The 19,795-nt window shown below is 37.9% G+C and overlaps 1 protein-coding gene across 1 annotated transcript in view; it reads left to right on the top strand.

The window, feature by feature from the left end:
• The first annotated feature begins 1,129 nt into the window (after positions 1–1,129).
• The window catches only part of LOC139772809 (UDP-glucosyltransferase 2-like), a 43,516-nt gene continuing 24,850 nt past the window's right edge, over positions 1,130–19,795 (top strand). The window contains exon 1 of the mRNA XM_071706767.1: positions 1,130–1,271. The gene's annotated coding sequence lies outside the window, so the exon portion shown is untranslated. The remainder of the gene's footprint in view (positions 1,272–19,795) is intronic.

A 19,795-nucleotide genomic window follows, 5' to 3' on the forward strand; every position in this document is an offset into this window, starting at 1 on the left:
TTTTCTAGTTACAGCTATGATAAAATCAAGTTTGCGTTTACAATCGTACAATCGATAAATCGCATTTTAGTAATTAAGTCATAATGAATAAAAAACGTGAATTTTTACTCACAGTAACATCTAGTTTTGTCGATTTCATTTAGAAAGTTATGCTTCGTTCGTGTTCATTCAACCGTCGGTGCTCCGTGTTCCGCAACGCTCGACAAACGAAGCTAATTCCAATAATCTAGTACAAACGGATATCCGTATCGAACGCGAATGACAAACAATTTTTCTATAATTGTTCAAAATTGGGATATATTCGCAAATAATATTGCGTACACACTTATAACATTTCCATTTATTTTATATCATCGAGTGAGAAAAAAAATTCAAACTCGAAATAGGTACTTTTTTTTCATCAATTCATTTACCCAGCTATCAACTCGGCTTGTTTCGCAGAAATTCGTTATTTTGTGATAGCGTTTATTATGGAGTGGCAATAATCCTGTGAGTAGCACCACTTAAGCAAAGCACTATGAGTATTCCAGAGTATAGAGTAATAATAGTTATGTGCGTTTATGGCACTGTTAGTCTTCAACAAGTATACGCGTCTTGAATTACTATCATATAATTTTATTAGCAGTAACATTCAACGAAACGTGCGGCGCATGGTTTGAAGATAATACAATAAGAGAATAAGTACCTACTTGTGTAGAAGCATTTCGCATAAATAATAGAGAACAATTCAATAACCGATACATCAAACCGATACAATCGAAATAATTTTAATCATTGGACATCGGCTCGATAGGCGGGTAAGGGAAATAAACATTTCTCAGCCAGTTGTCAGAAGCACCAAACGCCTCCCTCGGCGCAGCGGCACTCTCGCGTTGCTTCGCGAGTTAATAGCCCGTACTTTCAGCTCGTAACTCCAGAGGCGATCTAGATAAAGCTGCTTTATGAAGCCAACGGCCACACACCGTTGCTCCGCAGTCAGTTGCATAACGCGCAACGTCGTGCGTCGCGCTGTCGAGTGCGCGTCCCGACAATACCTGCGACCGAATGGTACGTGGTGCGTTTTGCCATCCCTCGCCTTTCCCGCTGGTACATGAGCTCTCATAGTCGCTTGCACGTCCACCGGGTCAACTTAGGCGCGACCACGGGCACTTGGAATATTTTCTGCTCCGGAATAAATTGTCCTGCTATAAATTTCGTAGCAACGAGAGAACACCGGAGCATCGGTGCACGAAAAAGAATTTCGAATTCAGTTACAAAACACTCAGGAGAACGTGAGTCGAGAAAAGACATTTCTAGACACACTTTATCCCTTGCTACGTATTTTTATTTGCACAATTGTCAACTCCGTTGTGTACGATTTATGGGAGAATTATTAAATCATATAACGTAAATAGAACTGAGTGTTAAAAATCGGAATATAGCCTCAAACCTAGCTGGAAACCACGTACACTGGTAGTTGTTAAACGTGTATTTCACGTGCATGGGATTAAAAAGTTTTTATAAATTTAGATACAATGTACCATTATATAGGATACGTTTGTATTGTGGCTTCTGTACGTGCACGAAATTTGCAAATATAGTCCTGCAATATGGCTAGTAGACCGTTACATTTTTTCGCTTCTCTATCATTCTTTAGCTGAAATATGTTACTATATCAGTATTTTATGTTTGTTTTGCGCATTTGTTAAAAAATAGTTTTACGGACAAAGCAAACCGAAATATTTCGTCACATCTCGATTTTTCCATTTTACAGCGGCACTAACAATCAATACGAATTTATCTATTTTTTAACGTCACGATAAAATAATAATTAGATACCGTAATAACGATTGGATATCATAATAACAACGTTGATTCATCTAAGGTCACGGTGCTCTCACGTGAACTTTAAGTTTCTTGACGTTATTATATGCTGGTTTATGCGACGGGGAGGTACCGCGAAAAATTGCAGTTATTATACCCATTCTCTTTCATTGACCACCTTCGATCCTGCCTCGCATCTAGCCCTCTAGCTCTCGTTTCCGCCACGTTCCAATTTGCCTATTATTTTAGTAATTGCAATTGCACCATACATATATGTGGCATGTAAACCTTTTGACTCCCACTGCTATCACGGACTTGGTATAAATTTAATGCGCTATAGTGAACAAACCTCATTTAGTAAAATCTACGTTAATAGGTAACGCCGATGTTGTGTATAATGTATAATAGACGAGATAATAGACGTGAATATGAATCTAGTTTTTTTCGACGAAGCTCGAATTGATGAAGACCGATCATAATTTGCGTATGCTCGTAAGTAAATACAGAACGAATAAAAATCGAGGAATGAGAGCGAAACAGTACGAATAGATAAAAAAATAAATTCGATCGAGCAGTGGAAGAGAATGAAATGAAGACATCGCATCGCGGAAAATGGTGTGTGAAACGGACGCAAGATAAATCGAGTCTCTACATTGTTGGCATATGGATAACGACGTAACACGTGATGGGGCGAGTTTGCAACGTGTACACACGATATGTAAAATCATGTAAACAGAATATTTTCGAAAAAAGTAAAGAGAAAACGTGTCAAGGCGAAATAGGAATTAACGTATCTTTTTTCATTTTAATGGATACAAATAATTAGAATACGCAAAAGAATATATTTTTTCAAAATAATTTATTAAACCATTTCCAATTGTACTGTAGATTTTAAATCGTATCTGCAGTTTTATTGTTTTAAGTATCGTTACATTTTGAGAATTAATTTAACTTAAATTTGAAGTTTTTAGTTTATGTTGTTGAAGTGTTTTTCATATTTTACATGTGATGAATGTGTGTTGTAAATATAATCTCTCTGTTATAATCGCTAAAAAGATAAATTTATTTTGCATTAACTCTTTTCCGTATTTTTGTGCAACATTTTATGCAGTCACTTTAATTAATAACAAGACATTGCAACTTGCATAATCATGATACCGCAAAAGGGATCTTTCTTCTCTCATAAAACATTATATTCTAAAAATGTCGTTTTATTATCAAAAACTTTTGATAATAAAATATCGACTATTCGACGAGAAAAAGTTTCGCTGAAGAAAGAGGTGCTGATTCTAGGTTGCACCTGCCGGTGAATTTCCACTGTGATCATATTTTAACTTTTCGAAACGGATTTATGTCGAAGAGCCTCTTTCCACGAGATTATATATATTTGCGTCGATACTTCATAATTAGAATAGGGAGACAATAAACGTTGAGCGAAGAGCATTTTAATTTAATTCGCGAAACTCGATAAATTTTACAATCCTCGTTAATATGTCAAGTACTTCGTAACATTTGCGGGCCTTTTGGATCGTTAACAAATTAGTTTTGCTTTGTCAGAAAGAGAATAGTGGATTTTGATGCAAAATTTTATATTTACTCTTGCGTTTACCTCGGATACAGCGCTAAAAATGTATAACGAAGAGAATTTATATCACAAAAACTATATTTGAATAACAGATTATTTTATCGCACATTTTAGACTGCGTAAATGTTATTTTCTGCTAAATTAATGGAACAAAAAGACAGGTAAATTTATGTCTTTAATTAACAAATTAATATGATAACAAAAATATGTGAAGCTTGTGACTTTGATGAAAAATTGTAAGATTATTATTTGTGTACAATTTTTCGTCAAATGACGCTGTAAAATTTAATGCCGCTTTTGGGAATGTATTGGCATTACCTTTTAACGAGAAGTATTATAAAGTCACACGTATTGGCATGTACGAACAAAACGTTCAAATTGTTAACGTATTGTCGTCTTTCGCATTTGGTCGATCGGGTCACGGTAAGCCAGGATCAGCCTGTGACGTTGATCCCCTTTTACTCCGTGAAACATGCACATCATGGCAATTCGGCCTATAGGCGACCATCCGCCTATCCAGTCAATAGGTTTGTACCGTCCATTACGTAATGTCACGTTTAATCTCTTCGAAATGTTCACTCGAATTATTGACCGTGAGACGCATCGCTATAATACCCTTGCACGGATCTTTCTGGATCATCCTCGCCAACAGTGACGTATCGAACTTGGCACATTTAATAAAGAAATTTCAATTACGAGACGTCACAGGTCAAAAACTGTCGCGTCACGTCGAGAGACGTTTGAAAACTGTACGAAATAAAAGGGGAATTTATCGAAGTTATTGTCAATTATAAATGTAATTTTGGATCTTGCTGCAAATTTTATTTGTTGCCAAGTCGCTTCCTATATTGTGTTTCACAATGGCGCGTCAAAATCTTTAATGGAACGGAATGTGACGTGAGGGTTACTCACGAGGAAAGCTGAAGTGTTAAAATTGAAATTAACTAGCCGCGTGTCTATGTATCATGTCATTTAATGTCTCTTGACTGGCGTCGAGAGGATTTCCCAGCCGTCCTCGCGTTACTAAACGCTGTTACAAGATACCAAGTGCAGATATATTACACATCATGTCGGACGCCACGCAAAACGGACGGGCTCCGGGTAACCGAGATATTTAAATGTATGTGTTCCACACATATAGTCCTTTTATATGCGATTAAAGGCTTTCAACGCATTGAACGATTCTTAAATGAATTTATAGAAATAGCGTGATATATAGTTCGATACATGACTGCTATCGTACATAGAGAATATTTACCGCGTCGCAAAGTTCATAGATTTACAAAAGACGTATCTAGTCATAATTTCGCGTCAGTCTCTGCTGCGTATATATCTTCGCAATTTCAAATATCACAAAAGATTTTTGACTATTGTGATATTTGATTCAAGTTTAAAAGACAAAAAGATGTATACCGAGATATAGTGTGTGAATACTGCAAAAAGCTTTCTCTGTAAACTTTTTTTACGTTTCACGACGTGACATGATCGACTATCGTGTTTAAAACGCGTAACATGTCGCTGGTATAATTTGTCAAGCATATCGAAATTTTAGCGCACATACAAATGTTCACGTGGCAGGCATCATCGATACTCTAGCTAGCATTTTCGTATTTCGTTATTCTTTTTTGGGCTGCATACAAATTCAACGAAACGAAAACAATATCCGCGCCAAACGTCCCGCTCGTTAGACCATTAGCGCGGTTCTCCGCGCATCGTGAATAAGCGCGATGACAATGCGCCAGAGGCGTGAGGTCGATTCGCTCGGTTCATGCACGTATTCGCGATTGGCTCAAGTGGTTACCTAAATATTCTGCTATCTCCATCACTTCAACACCGTTAAACTCAATTTTTAGCGGAATTATTGTTATTCGTCTGTTATTCGGATTGACGGTTGCAAATTCACAAATCGTGTTCTATTTTCACTTCACAGATTTTTTGGAAAACGTTTCAGTGGTACGCGTATTGCTTAAAGTAAACGCAGATAGTCGAACATCGTTATTTAAATGTTGCATAGAATGCACGAATTACATATATATTTCTCTGTTCATTTCTTTCTGTACAATTATTGTATAAACGCATCATTATGTCGACGTTATTGCTACGCAATGAATAACGCAAATGAATAACGTAGTAATAATGCCTATTATAATTATCGAGATAATTATAATGAACATATCTATGTAGCGTGTTTCTTGAATATAATAAAAGATTGCGCTTTAACGAACATTAAACCACAATTTTTAAGTGTTTTCGAGATTTATCGGAGATGCAGAATATGTGTGCCAAAGGTTAACAACCGCGGTCTGACAAAGGTCAAACTCTACGGGTCACTTTGGAGAAGGGGACGTTAATCCTTTACAGCGAATTGCGAACGGACTCCCCCCTCCCCCCACCCGCCATGCTTGTTTGGGCAGCATTTAGCTTCGCGTGACAAGCGCGGTTTTGCGTCCCCAGTAGGATCGGTCACGGTCCAATGTCGAGTCGGTTTCCGGATTGGATTTCCCGCAGGATAACTACATATCTACTACTCAGCTGTAAAAGTCGCCATAAAGATGTTGCCTGAATCCTGATATTTTAGATAATAAAACGTGGGAAAAGAGGCGACGAGATAAAGCTTGCGAAATTTATCTATTTTTACCTTTATAGCGATTGTTGATGTAAATCTTAGCTAATTCTTGACACAAATGCCTTTAAGTTCCCAACCCGTATTTAGCTAGTATAATTAAATAATTGTTGAATAATCTTCTCATGTTAATTGACGTTTTAACCAAATGTAGATGTGTTTTATAAGTCGAATTGTCTATGTTATAAATATTCACGCAACACGATAAAATCGATTGATTTGATTTCTTTGATATCTAAATGAATAACATAAAAGGAATGTAATAGGAGAAGATGATACTATGCAAGCTCTCATATATAAGGACATCTGTTAATCTCGACTAGCATTAGCATTATAACCCACCGTCATGCGATGTTAATCCATTCAAGGTGTGATTAATCTTGCAAAGCGCTGTGAAATTGTAACTATAATCCTTTGCATGATACCACGAATGTTTTGACCCTCGTTTGAGGAACACGTTAACTCGGGCGATGCGCGTGGTCTCCTATTCTAGTGGAGTCAACCACGCTTCGTGTCGCCTCGGTTTCCCGAAATACCACCGATGTGATTTGCCGAGGACAAGGTCTGCCCTTACTCCCGTCTTCGTATTGCAGAATAATACATTGTGTAACGGGAAGGGTATATTCGCCCCGATTTCATACTAACTAAGAGACGAGTCGTGTATACGTCTCATCAGAGCTAGCTTGCTTACTCCAAATGCGCTTGTTGCCTTTTTATTCGTGGCTTTTCTGGTTGTTACCCGTCTCGTTATGATACTACATAATTTCTCGTTTAACTAGAAACACACGATATTAACCATTTATCCCGAGGCTTTTCCACCTTGCCCTAATAATGGAGGTACCCTTTATCCCGCGTGTGTTCGTAGTTAGTAAAAGGCGCCCGCCCGTTTTAGGGAAGTCGGAGCCGAGGAGGAGACATTAATTACTCTTATCTGTGCAAACAGTGGGTCCGTTACAAGCAACCGAGGTCAGCCCGAGCGAACTCGGAAACTCGTCCAGTTAGTTGCGGCTTGCCCTCGTTCCGCAAGTCCTAAAACCGCTTCGCTTTCAATCCTATCGCCCAGTTACGTGGCGTCTACCCCTTTCTTCACCCTTACTTTGCCCGTGTCTCGTTGACCGATTCAATCCTCCCGTCTCGCGTCGTAAAGTACGACTTACACTACGTTACGTTAAGGGGCGGCTAAACGAGCCGTAACCCAACGCGGTGTGACAGCAGGCAAATAAAACGACGTCGTCGACCGCAGCGTGAATGACGAATCGATCCAACCAACCAGGAATTCTGACCCGGCACGAAGTTCAGCCGGGTGTTCGACAAGCCAGTTACAAATGTTGCTAATAACTTTCCCTAACAAAGTATTCCGAGATAAATAGTGCCACGTAAAAATTCAACAATTTGTAAACATCGCAGCGTTCTCGTTTTGTTAAAAATAACTTTCCAACCGGTTCCTGCTGGGCAAATCGACCGAAATCTCTGCGTTCAGCTCTCTTCCAGCTCTCCAACGCAAAAAAGAGATGAGAGGGAAAAAAAATACAATTGTCGCGCGGTGATAGCGGACGATCTAAATTTTTGCACCAAAATTCCGTCAGCTATACACATTTTGCCCAGTTCGTCGCTGACCCATTTGGCTAGAGTTTCTACGTCACTTAAGCTCAATTTACGTAATATCGATGTAAGAACGGCAGAATGGTATCCTGGCGGTATCAAGGTGAAAGAACGATAAAGGGTAATACACCAGAAGAAATTCAAGTGGGAGCGCACGTGCGCGAATGCAAGAAAAATTTGGTTTTCTTTGGGAGAGCGAGGTGAAATTTATGATGTCATCGTGCATATGTTACACGTGACAGCAGCAATATGAGAAACAAGTTATGAAATAAGCTAAATGATAAAAATCGCGGTAATATCTTGAAAATATTAAAAGTTAGCTCTTCTATTAACATTGAAACATTCCGTTTTTACATTTTCGAGAACTGATTTCCTAGAGAGGGAAATACACGCTGTCAAAGCTAATATTCAAACATCGCGCGATGAGTGTAAATGAAAATAAGAAAATCGAAGAAACCAGCGTACTGCAGCTGAGGTAAAAGGAGCGAAAAGATTTGGAATGAACGTGCCTCGACACGGCGAGATTGTCAGGCGCTATAAAAGCTCTCGAAAGTAAAGTTCTCACCCATTACGATGCCACAAGCGTTAACTGAATATTTCACGATACTTTTGGATACTTCCGCCGTGTCGCGTTACATCGTGCTCAAAGCACTCCAACTATATGCGGGCATCTCCCATCAACCAACCCGGAGGAAAGCTTTTCGAAAATGGCTTCTACATTTTCACCGCTAGTTGAGTTTACGCGAGCCTTTTGTCTTACGTTTTGCCTCATTTCAATACAAATGACTTTTTTGATGAGTGAAAGTGTCCGCTTACCAAGCCATCTAATTTATCATTCAGTTGCTCCAAATTATAACATGCGCCCTTATCTTGTTCCACAAATGTTTCAATTCAATGTTGCAAAAAATCTGAATGTTTTTAACTGCACATTCACCGCCAAGTGTATTTTAGCTGACTTTCCGTTTTCACAGGTTATATGATTTTGGATTAATAAAGGCAATAAAATATTTAATTTATACTATTGAGTTGCATAAAAATATGATATGTGACATTTACTTGAATGTTGTCTTATGACAGTCACCGGTGATCGTCATGGGGGTGAATGTGTTAATTACTAAACTGTGTTACTTTGCTAAATCGTTCGACGAGAATGTTATCCAGAATGTTATCCAGAAATTTCACAGCTAAAGCAATGTGTACGTCACTGTAAGTGATATAACGCTCGCTCTGAGACAGAACAAAGATTTAACGAACGTAGATTCGATCGTGGCCTTCGTCTTCGACGACAAGGGCAACCGGCAACATCAATCTCAGGACTAGCGGCTACTCGATGTCGTGCATCATCGATAGCGCTCGCTTAAAATTCGCCAACGTCGACGTCCATTAAGTACCTTCGAGTTTGCGCGCATCTTTCCACGCTGCGGCACTGCCGCCACCGGATGTGCGATAGTAAAGGGTGACGCGAAGAGCGAGGGTAGATAGGAAAGCGGGACGACAGAGCTCGGGGGTGACAGGAGCTGAGCTACGCTGGCCAGATGCCAAACAACCCTCTCGGAAACCGCGGGACCGAAAAACGTGTTCCTTATGATCTTCGATTTTCCTTTGAGAATATACTGCGATTTTATATCTTCAATTCTCTCCTATTGTTTAATGACGAAATTATCGACATTATCGCGTTATGCAATGCTTGAGCCCCGCACCTTGTACGATGCTTTGTAGCTAGTAAAAACGCTTAAAAAATAAAAAAGAGAAATCTAAGATATTCCTAACATTATTACTATTAAATTTGATAAATTATAATTATAATATTATTGCAAGAGCATTATTCGCGCTCGATCAATGATTGATCATGACGAGCATTAACGCGAGGGTGGTGTAAGCGTTGCGTCGATCGTGCTAAGAAATTCGGAGTCAATTCGTCAGAGTCAGTCATTGGAGTAAGTCTGCAAAAGTTGAGTTTAGAACTCGTGTAAGCCGCGCGAGTGAAAAGTCAAGAGTGTGCATAGCGAGTTTCTCGAAGACGAACTCTGAGAATCGAGAGCCTGCTCACGAAAGGGAGCGTGCAAGTGCAGATCACTGAGAACAGTGTTGAATTTTTAAAGGACTGACTTTACGATAATCTTTATGTCCTTTATGATAATCGGTAAAACTGTTATAGATGCGCATTCATTGTATAGTCTTTCGTTCTTTATCGCTTTTATTTGAAATAAATAACAATCAATTCCTATCTATTAAAATAAAATAAAATTATACCTTATTTTTGACTCTTAAATAATTCCTACAATCTTATATTATTACAACCGATTTTAATCACATGATCAAAATGATGAAACGACATTTACTTATGAATAACATTTACAAATAATATTTATATATTCTATATTCTCAGATATTAGATCTATTATTATACAAGCGTTTTATTTCTTCTGCTTTTTGTGTTCATTTTATTCTTTATATTAAAGATATTTAAAAGATATTGTAACATGCTTGAGAAGTAGCTTTACGATATTGGCAGTTGTAATATTTTGAAAGCTTGCTGTTATCTGACATTTCTCTTTAGCTTTCTCTTTTCTCTTTTATTTTTTTATTTATCTGCTGTGTTAAATCTTCAAGTTACTCTTATCATTGTTTTTGGAACTCTTGAATTACATCATTATACAAAAAGTATACATACATATGTGTATATATATTTAAGATATTTATTAAAACAATAATATAAAAACGGGAATTTTAATTTTGTAAATCTTTTGTACTCTTGTTTTAACATTATTAAAAATTGGCAATTTAGAATATTTAGATGGCATAGAAATACACGATATACTACCAGTTGTTAGCAGTTAGCGGAGATGGCCTTCGGATATCCTAATAAGATTGCGCAAAAATTTCCAAGCTCTTCAGTCTCATCGCGTAACCATTCGATGCTTCCGTCCAACTTTCTTCTTTACACTGTCCGCTCTGGTTTTTCTTCTTGTATTGTTTAATAATGCAAAGTCACGGTACGTGCGCGACATGTAGATGTAATATTCAGCAAGACTAATTCCATTGTGTTGCGTAAGCTTTTATACAGCTGAACCTTTTGTTTGCAGTAAAGCAAACGTTAACAGGAAATGCAAATACGCAAAAATCGTTCATCGATACGCGGAGAATCCCTTTATGTATAATAATGCAAAAACAAACGAGACTAGTTTCCGCGAGATTCGTGTATTTATTAAAGCACTACAACTTATATAGCAAGCATGCCAAAAGGTACAAATATTGCCGAAATTTTTTAAATACCGACAAGCAATTATTTTCACGTGTATGTGCTCCACAGCTAAATTTCTCTAGCAAACATTTGTGAGGTGTTTATTGCAGGATCACTGTTGGACACAAATAGTTTCGATTCAATATTTGTACTGTCTATGTATATCGCGCGATATATTTGTCGCGCCGGTACTTGCCGATTCGTGCACGTGGGACAAAGTAGATAAAGGGAAATAGCATAAAAGGAAAGAAAATAAAAAAAGATACGGCCAGCCATGGCATCTCGGTCCAGTTTCAACTCGGTCCACCTCGCGCGCTAAATATTCATGATACGGGACCGCATATCTGGGCCATTGTTCTATGCTTCGGAGTGGAAATACAGTAAAGCCGCGGGGAGGGTCGTGCAGGCGCACCCCGTATCCGGGCACGCTTCACTTACCCTCTCTCTCCCCATTTCATTCTTGTTGCCTGAACATTTATCTTCCTCACCATTCGCGGAACAATATTACCGTTAGCTTATGGTCAGGGCCGATGTGTCTTTTTAGAAATAATTAAACGGCGTGACGCGCGCGTCCTCCGTCGGTCGGGGAATTGCTGCCATCGGAATCGTTAAACAGGATCGGTGCGCGCTCGCCTAATGTATTTTCATGCGATCACTGCGAGCAGTGCGAGCACTGGAATTCGGATGACGGACGAGTTTCAGCTGTAAGCTGATTTCCGAAATAAACTGATTCTCGAGATACGCGCTCATACCTTTGGAAATGGGGTAAAAGGGCTCACGTAGGTGCATGGGTATGTATGTGTAACATCAGACTGTCCCGGAAAGATTGATGTAGCGCGCTGCAACGCGATGTTATGTCTCTGTAGAAATGTATTTTTGATTATATTATGAAATTCTTCGCACCTTTTTTAAATTTTTGCAATACTTTTCGGTAATATGATTTATGGATACATGGCTGAGAGGAACATTTCCACACAACGGGGCGGTTAAAACGTAAATTTTCTCCTCGTAACTGCATCATGTTCCTTTCGCATATCACAAGGGCAAATGCTGTTGTAATCGCTCCCGGTTAGTTAACGTTGCATGCACTTCTTTTGCGCTGAACTTTAAAATACACGCATTGAATTTTATTGTAATGTACACAGCGATGCGCTACATGGCATAAATAAATTACAGCTTACGTGAACGGATATGGCTTCGGGCGGTTTCGGGCGATGCGAGCATTTTTTTTTACTGCCGCTGAGATGTATTAACTGTGTTTGCCTTTGTGTTCTCACGAACTTCGCGGAAAGAAGCGTTACAGGACGTTATACACGGAACCACTTCCGCAAGCTGGATCGCGTTAAGTTGATTTACAAAAGTTTTTACGATCAGTCATATAATTTGTTTGCGTTTAGTCTCACATGCTGCTTTGAAACAGATTTTATGTTTGGTGTATCGCAAGCTTAATGTATATATAATACGAGTTTATGTGTGTGTGGAAGTCAGTCTGCCCTTTCAATATTATCGGTAGAACATAAAATGAGGAACATTAAATTTAGCCGTATAATACTTCCCGGAAATTTCTTTTTCATGCTCTTTTAGCGGAAAGAGCGATTTTCCTTTTTCCTCGTCGTTTTTTTGTCGAAACTAGAACATTACTGGCGCGTGTTACACGTGCGCTATTTATATCCTTATACCATATATTTTTTAATAGATTACAATCAATATTGTAATTTCAAATTTATTTATTTGTGCGCACGCTCACGCACAACACATCCACCCACCCATAAAGATTTAAAAGAAATTTTAGGATTTAAAATTTTATATTAAAAAAACTTTTTAGTTCTAAATTTCAAAAATAAAAAAAATAAGTTGTGAAGTTTTAAACTTTGTATGCAATTTTTTTTAAGAGAATAGATAGAACATGTTACGATGTAATTTTTAAGATAGACGTTGCTATCATTTCTACACGGTTTATTTTATCTCATTCGCTAATAGACAAACGCGAAAATACTGTGAAATCTTCTTTCTTATGCTTCGTGATATTTAATTTTGTTTTATAATGTCACATAAAACAGATTGTCGTAGTTACATCGAATTGATTAATAATAGGAAAATTACAGAAAAAAACATGTAAATAGAACGTTAACTTTATTTTTTATTAATGTAGTATCACAGAAAAATATGACGCAAAAATTGCAATTTCTTAATTGTATTGTGAATGCACAGAAATGAAATGTAGAAATGTTTCATTATAGAATCGATATCGTATCACGCGTACGTAATTCGTTCGTGGAACTAAAAGCTGCAATTTCGATTGTAGCCGCGGAACGAGGATAACAATAACGTTAGGTAAGAAATATCCAGTACTTTTGCATCGTGAAGGAAAGTTTGTTGAGTCGGACAGCTTGGACAGAAATCCGTGTTCTCTCTAGATGTGGTGTATAGACGTTGAACTAGGACAAGAGCAGATTTACTAAAGAAACGTGCCGCGCGAATTAATATTCCCCTTTATCTCGTTCTCCCGTGGTGGGAATTTAAAAGTCAAGAACGAAAGACAGAGGGAGTGAGAAAAAGAGAAGAGCGTACTCGATAAGCTTTGCATTCCTAAATAATAAGCATACCGAGTCGGCGCATCATGCATAATAATAAACTTTGATATTTCCGTCACTGACAGGCACAGCTATCATTAAAGCGGAACAAGTTGAAGTTTATTAAACAAAATGTATTGATACGAAAGAGATAATCACAGATTTTATATCTATGCGTGATTACATTTGCATATACACATAAAGTCATTTTTATCGTGATACTCGTAGACAAATACAACATTACGTTTTTTCAAGATTTCTTTATACGAAAGAAAATATAATCTATATTAAGGCTTTAGAGAGAGAGAGAGAGAGATAGGATGACATTTTCAGATTAAGTATGTTATCAGTGTTTTTGATACGCATGTCCTAATTCGTTCTGACAAAATTCACGCAGAAACGAACCAACGTCATGGTCGGCGATAAGATACGGGTCTCCGGAGAATGTATCTAATTCCGCTGCACTAACTGCAGCTTATAATTAAGATGACAAGATAGAGGACGTCGATATTTATGTCAAGAAATTGTGCCATATACACTTGCGCCATGTGCAATTTAGTATAAATATATATTCTCGCGAATTCTCATGATGGACGAGATACGACATAATAGATCAGAAAGCTAACACACAATGTAAATATAAACAATATGTATACATTTATTGTACGCCAAATATTTCTGTGGCATTCACCAAACATCGGATAATTTGCAAATTTATGTATAAAAGAAGACGTATACATTATTTAAGACATGATTTACTACTGACTTTCATTAAATTGAGTAGGTAAATTAACGATTGCTTCGCCAGGTTTGAATTATTCATTGAGCGCATTAATTAGAGGACCTGCATATCTGTGCTTTAGCAATTGAGTGAGTAGAAGCAAACAACGCGGGTAACGCAAAAAAATCTTTTTTTCTCGTCGCGAAATTCGTTTTTCAGCATCCCTGCTGAGAATATAGATGAACACGGTATCATAAAATAAGAGGTAATTGAATGTTTATTTAGTGCTACGTACACACACACGTAGGTACATACGTATATGTATCTACAATATTTATACATACGTAAACACGAAATATTCTCGCAGCCCTGGCGAAACATCATCTTGAGTAGTTTATGTCGCCCTGATCCGAGTGTGTTACCATTTTTCTTATTCCTACTGCTCTATTTCGTGTCGATATTTATCTAGGGATCCATTTGTCTGCTTATCCGTATATCGACGTATCTATTTATCTATTTTATCTCCCCGACCTTTTATCCCTCTTCGTTCGCTCACCTGCCTCTGGAGTTTACAGGTACATTCATTCACTTCTTTGTCTCTATTTTGGAACTTTCGGTTTTTTCCGTTACTATTCCCCGGACACATATTATTTTTGTACAAACAACCTACAGCGATACCCGTTGTATCTTTTTTGCAAGTTATTCTATGTCTCAATGTGCTCATGTAGTTATCTAAAGTTTTATCAGGAAAATGCACACACACACACGCGTATAATATCTTCGGAGATATCGAGTCGACGGTGCATGGAATTATGCAGAACGCGGCGGTGGAAAATAGTTCCCAGTTTACATAGTCCTGCGATATATATACTAAAGGAGATAGATGAATAGATAGGTTATGCGAGAGTGGATAAAATGTAGGTCCCCCATAGTCTGTCGGGAAGAAGAACCCGAGGAAGATAAAGATACGATCGATATGTTAAATACGGAACGTGTGGTGGAGCATGAAATAACAAGAGAGCAAAATGATTAATACCGATTACGTGTCCGAAAATGAAGGATATATCGAGTGCTATCTTAATTAACAGCCCTCTGTATACTCTGTACGGTCGATTACCATTATTAATGATTGATACAGATAAAATAGAATTTCTTCATGCTCACATATACACGTCAATTTGCAAACATATATATAACAATGTCGTATATTACTGGATCACGTTCATATTAATTATAAAGCGGCGTTCCAGTTGCATAGACTCTCACTGTCCTCTATATCAATTTTTTGAATGTGTTTTTTAATTAAAATGTATTAAAATTTAAAATATATGGTAATATATTTTATCTGTGATTTCAAATATGAAAACTTATCGAATTCTATAATTTCCGAGATGCGTCTTACTGTCGTAAAGTACGAGCATTAGGAGAATATCGAAATATTAACAATGAAATGTTCGATCATCTCAGAAACGCTCGAGGGCATCAATACCGTGATATTTATCGCCAAGTCGAAATATGCAATTGCGATTTAATGTCAATGTATACAATGCCACGCTAAACATGAAATTGAGATTCGGTTTAACGATTCAATGAAAGCGAGACAATATCGAAAAGAGCACCGTTGGCAAAATTATTTAACAGTTACGATTTATTGACTGGAATCGTAACCGCTGTTAATGTTAATAATGTACGTGCAAACATTGACTACTCCTCCTTGGCGATGCAGCATGTCTGCTTTCACGACTGGCTTTCAGCGGGCAGCATCATCCGCATATAAACAAACTATCGCCAACTAAATGTAAGGGTTGCCAAGCAAACACGCACACATATGCACACCCGCACACATACACACACAGCGAGTTAACGTATGCACACGTACCGACGCGTTACCCATCCTACGCCCCCCCCCCAACGCCCATACTATAAACAGTTCTGGAAACTTTAATTAAAACCCCCCAGATATAGGTAATTAACTCACTTGGCTCGTTTTGCCAAACGCCACCAGTCGTATTTCTACGCCTCGCGCGTTTCGGATATTTTAATTATTAATTACATGACGTTGACTTCTTCCGTCCGCGATTTGTCAGTTCGCCAACCTTGCCGGCGAACCCGCATCATACCTCTCCTTTCATGCCTGCCGGGTTTTATTGAATTTAAACAGCAGCCACTCCCGATTCGACCCGGGGGTTAAACACGACGCTTGCTTCCGCTTCCCGAAGACTGCTTTTCGCAGCAACAAACACGCGTCGACATTAACTTTCCGAGAGAGACGAGGAGGAGATCGCTTCGCGGCAATGATGGTGTTTTCTGCGAGCGATGGCTGTTACGGTGGAATGCGCAAAGGAATGGTAAATAGGATCACAGTGGCAACTGAAGCCAGAGTACTTTATTCGGTGCAAATACATTCTTCCGGTAAGTGTTTCCTACTATCTGTCGCTTGCTGGAAACTATTCTCTGCCAACTCGAGGGTGTTAACTATTATCTTCATCTCTTCTTTGCACAACAAGCATAGAGATATTAATTTAAATTGGCGATTAATAATTGATTTGCAGAAATATTGCAGTAATTGACTTGAACTTATTAATAACGTATTAATATTATGAAAAATGTCCTATTTGAAGTTGTTGTTGTTGTTTACGATTAATGTAATTCTGATTTTTAAAGAGGGAGAGATATTTAATCCTAAATGTGATTAACAGCAATACGCACAGATCTTTTTGCAGAAAAGTCGTCTGTCTGTCGCAACTCTTTAAACGGCAATTACTGCGATAGAAAAACATCTCTTTGAAAGGATGAGATGTCAACATGATGGCTCCTTCTCCGTGAAATTGCATAAAACTATGCTTTTGATGATTTAACGTAATTAAAGTCTTTGCAGAGTTTGCCACTTGTAATTATAACATGTACTTGAGAGAGAATTTATACAATGTAAATAATACGAGAGTCCCCCCAAAAAAACTTCCGTATCAGGAAATGTCTCTTTTAGCAATTACAATCCACACCGTATACATTATACTCTTTGCAGATTATTCAGTAATTCGATCTAGTTAATATTGCGATATGTAGTACATACCGAGTTGTTATTATTCTCTATACCAATAATATTCATAATTTTATTGGCTCTTTTATGAGAGCTTTTGAAAGATTATTATAATTTATTCGAGAGTTTATTTTGATTAAATAAGCTCTCAAAAAGAGAGGGAGTTACTTTTAAAGCATTATACAATTGTTTCATTAAGTAATTTTTATATTTCAATTATTATATGCTTTTATATTCACATACGTATCTAATGAAATGATATTTATATTTAATGCATGCGCGTTATTAAAAATTTTTAAGATTCTAAATAGAAAAAATTGTTTCTTTACTGTATCTTTTGTCTCGAACAAAGATTTAAATAAAACACGATTTAAACTTCGTTAAAAGAAATCGCGTTCGTTAAACTATAAAACCATATTTAATGTAACATTCTTCCTTCGTTTGCGTCTCCCGAAAAAAAGCTTTTATACGCTTAGCTTTTAAGCTTAGCTTAATGAGCAAGCCTATTATGATAAGCAAAATAAATTAAATTCGCATATTTGTCATATCTTGGTCAACAATACGATTACATCACATAGCATTAGTAAAAAAAACTAGTAAGTACTTAGGTGACGTCGCGAATTTAATTATGTTTTGTTTACATTTATAATATAACGTCTTAACTCAATATACAATAAACATCAACGTTTACTTACCAAGAAACGTGCGATCGTTCGAAACGTATTAAGGCTGCTCCGAAAGGGAAGTCAACAAGCAGTTTAGGTCCCACTAAGTAGCCCAAATAGCTTGATCAGAAAATCTAATTTGCATGCAAGAAGTTGTCCCTGCTTTCGGAAGCGTAAACTATTGCACATTATACAAATAGATCCTTGATAACGCAATTTATATCCTTGCATAACTTTTTCTTTTCGATTGATATGTTAAAAAAGGTTTGACAAAATTGAAAGCGTGTGCGTGAAAAATCTTTAAGGTGCAATGATTAAAATATTCTTCTTTGTCATTTAAAAAGTAATTAATATTTAACCGTTAATTTTTATATCGGAGAAGAAATAAAAAAAATATACGTTGAAAGAGTTAGCTGTAATGAGATTGCGCGACATTATCAACGTTTTAGATACTTTAAAACGAGACGAGATCTCGTTTTAAAATATCTGAAACGTTGATAATGTCTGCTCAGAAATTAATTGAAATTGTCGTCTTAATTGATATTCTAATTAGTAAAATAATAAATCATTTATAAAGAGTTTGCCGAAGGAGATTAGCCAGTGATTGTCCCGATAGCTTTGAAAGCATCATAAACTATACATCGATTGTACAATAAATCTATTTCCGTCGAATCACGATATGCTAATTAACGCTGTCGTCCAAGTGTACGCGACCCAGTATTCGTGCTGGTACTCCGATGAGAATTTTCATAATGGAAATTATTGTCTAACGAGCAAGGTGCCGGGGCATGAAGATGTATGTAGGTTGTAGGTAAAGGTTTATATTACTCGTTCGTTCACCCGTAACCGTGCTGGAGGCTGGAGGTGCGTTTATATTATCCCGGATGCGAATTCCTTCATCAGTAATTCAGGTCGTCGCGTACCGCTCGCGAAATTCGTTAAGTTAGACAAAAGATAAACATTGATTCGACGAATAGCAAATGTGTAAATCGGAGATGACGATGATAACAACGTGAAAATTAATATTGGAATAATTTGGGAAATAATTTTGGAAAATCGTCGAAATCCTTGGATATCTTTATTACAGTTTCATCTCAAATACGCAATTTCGAGATGTCGTTCACGTGAAACAAGCGTCTTCACTGACGGAGAGTTTTTCTCGTTTCGACCGCTTTCAATCACCGTCCGCTCCACCGTTGCACCATTTACACAGTATAAATGCATTTGAATGTGAGACTGAAGAGAGCCTGGAGCTGGACACGGGACGTTAGGTATACGGTTGAAACGGTAATGCGGATTGAGGTGAAAGCGAGGGCGAGCGTTGCACGCGCGAGCCGAAATTATCAAATTTGCATTCGATTTCCGGCAGACCGCTACACCCTCGTCCCGATTGACAAACAAGAACACCCCGTGTCGCCATCGCGCTTAATACAAGCGCCGACGTGCCGTTTAAATTACAGGCCGCGCGCAAATGGATCGCCGGCGGTGGTTATATAGGATGGAAGTGCGATGTCGCGTGTTTGGCCAGCTGTAGGTACGTCAAACTGGCAAAGCGACACGTGCTCGCGACACCTTGCCTCGTGACGTTTGTTGCTTCTTAGTAAGCTTATGAAATAACGCCCGGGATCCGGCGAGATGCATCCAGGAACATATGGTTTGCGCCGTGTATCCCTCCCAGTGGGCATATATTGCACAGCTTGCAAATACCACCAAAATTGGTGCTTCCCAAATTAACGCATCGGCGCGGCGCGGCGCGGCGTAGAGGAAAGGCTAAACGAAGCGAACATTTTTTTTTCCCTGCGAATAATACTCTCGCTTGTAACTCGAATTTTTATGCAAATTCCGCGACGGCGTTCGCGCGTACTTTTTCGCGGCAAATTGTTTATATGCATGGAAAATATTAATGGTGGAATATCACTAGGTACGAAGGCATAAATAT

The sequence above is a fragment of the Temnothorax nylanderi genome, unplaced genomic scaffold (genome assembly GCF_030848795.1).
Source record: "Temnothorax nylanderi isolate EJ_2023f unplaced genomic scaffold, tnyl_v1.0 TNYL_tig0004_pilon, whole genome shotgun sequence".
NCBI classification, from domain to species: Eukaryota; Metazoa; Arthropoda; class Insecta; order Hymenoptera; family Formicidae; genus Temnothorax; species Temnothorax nylanderi.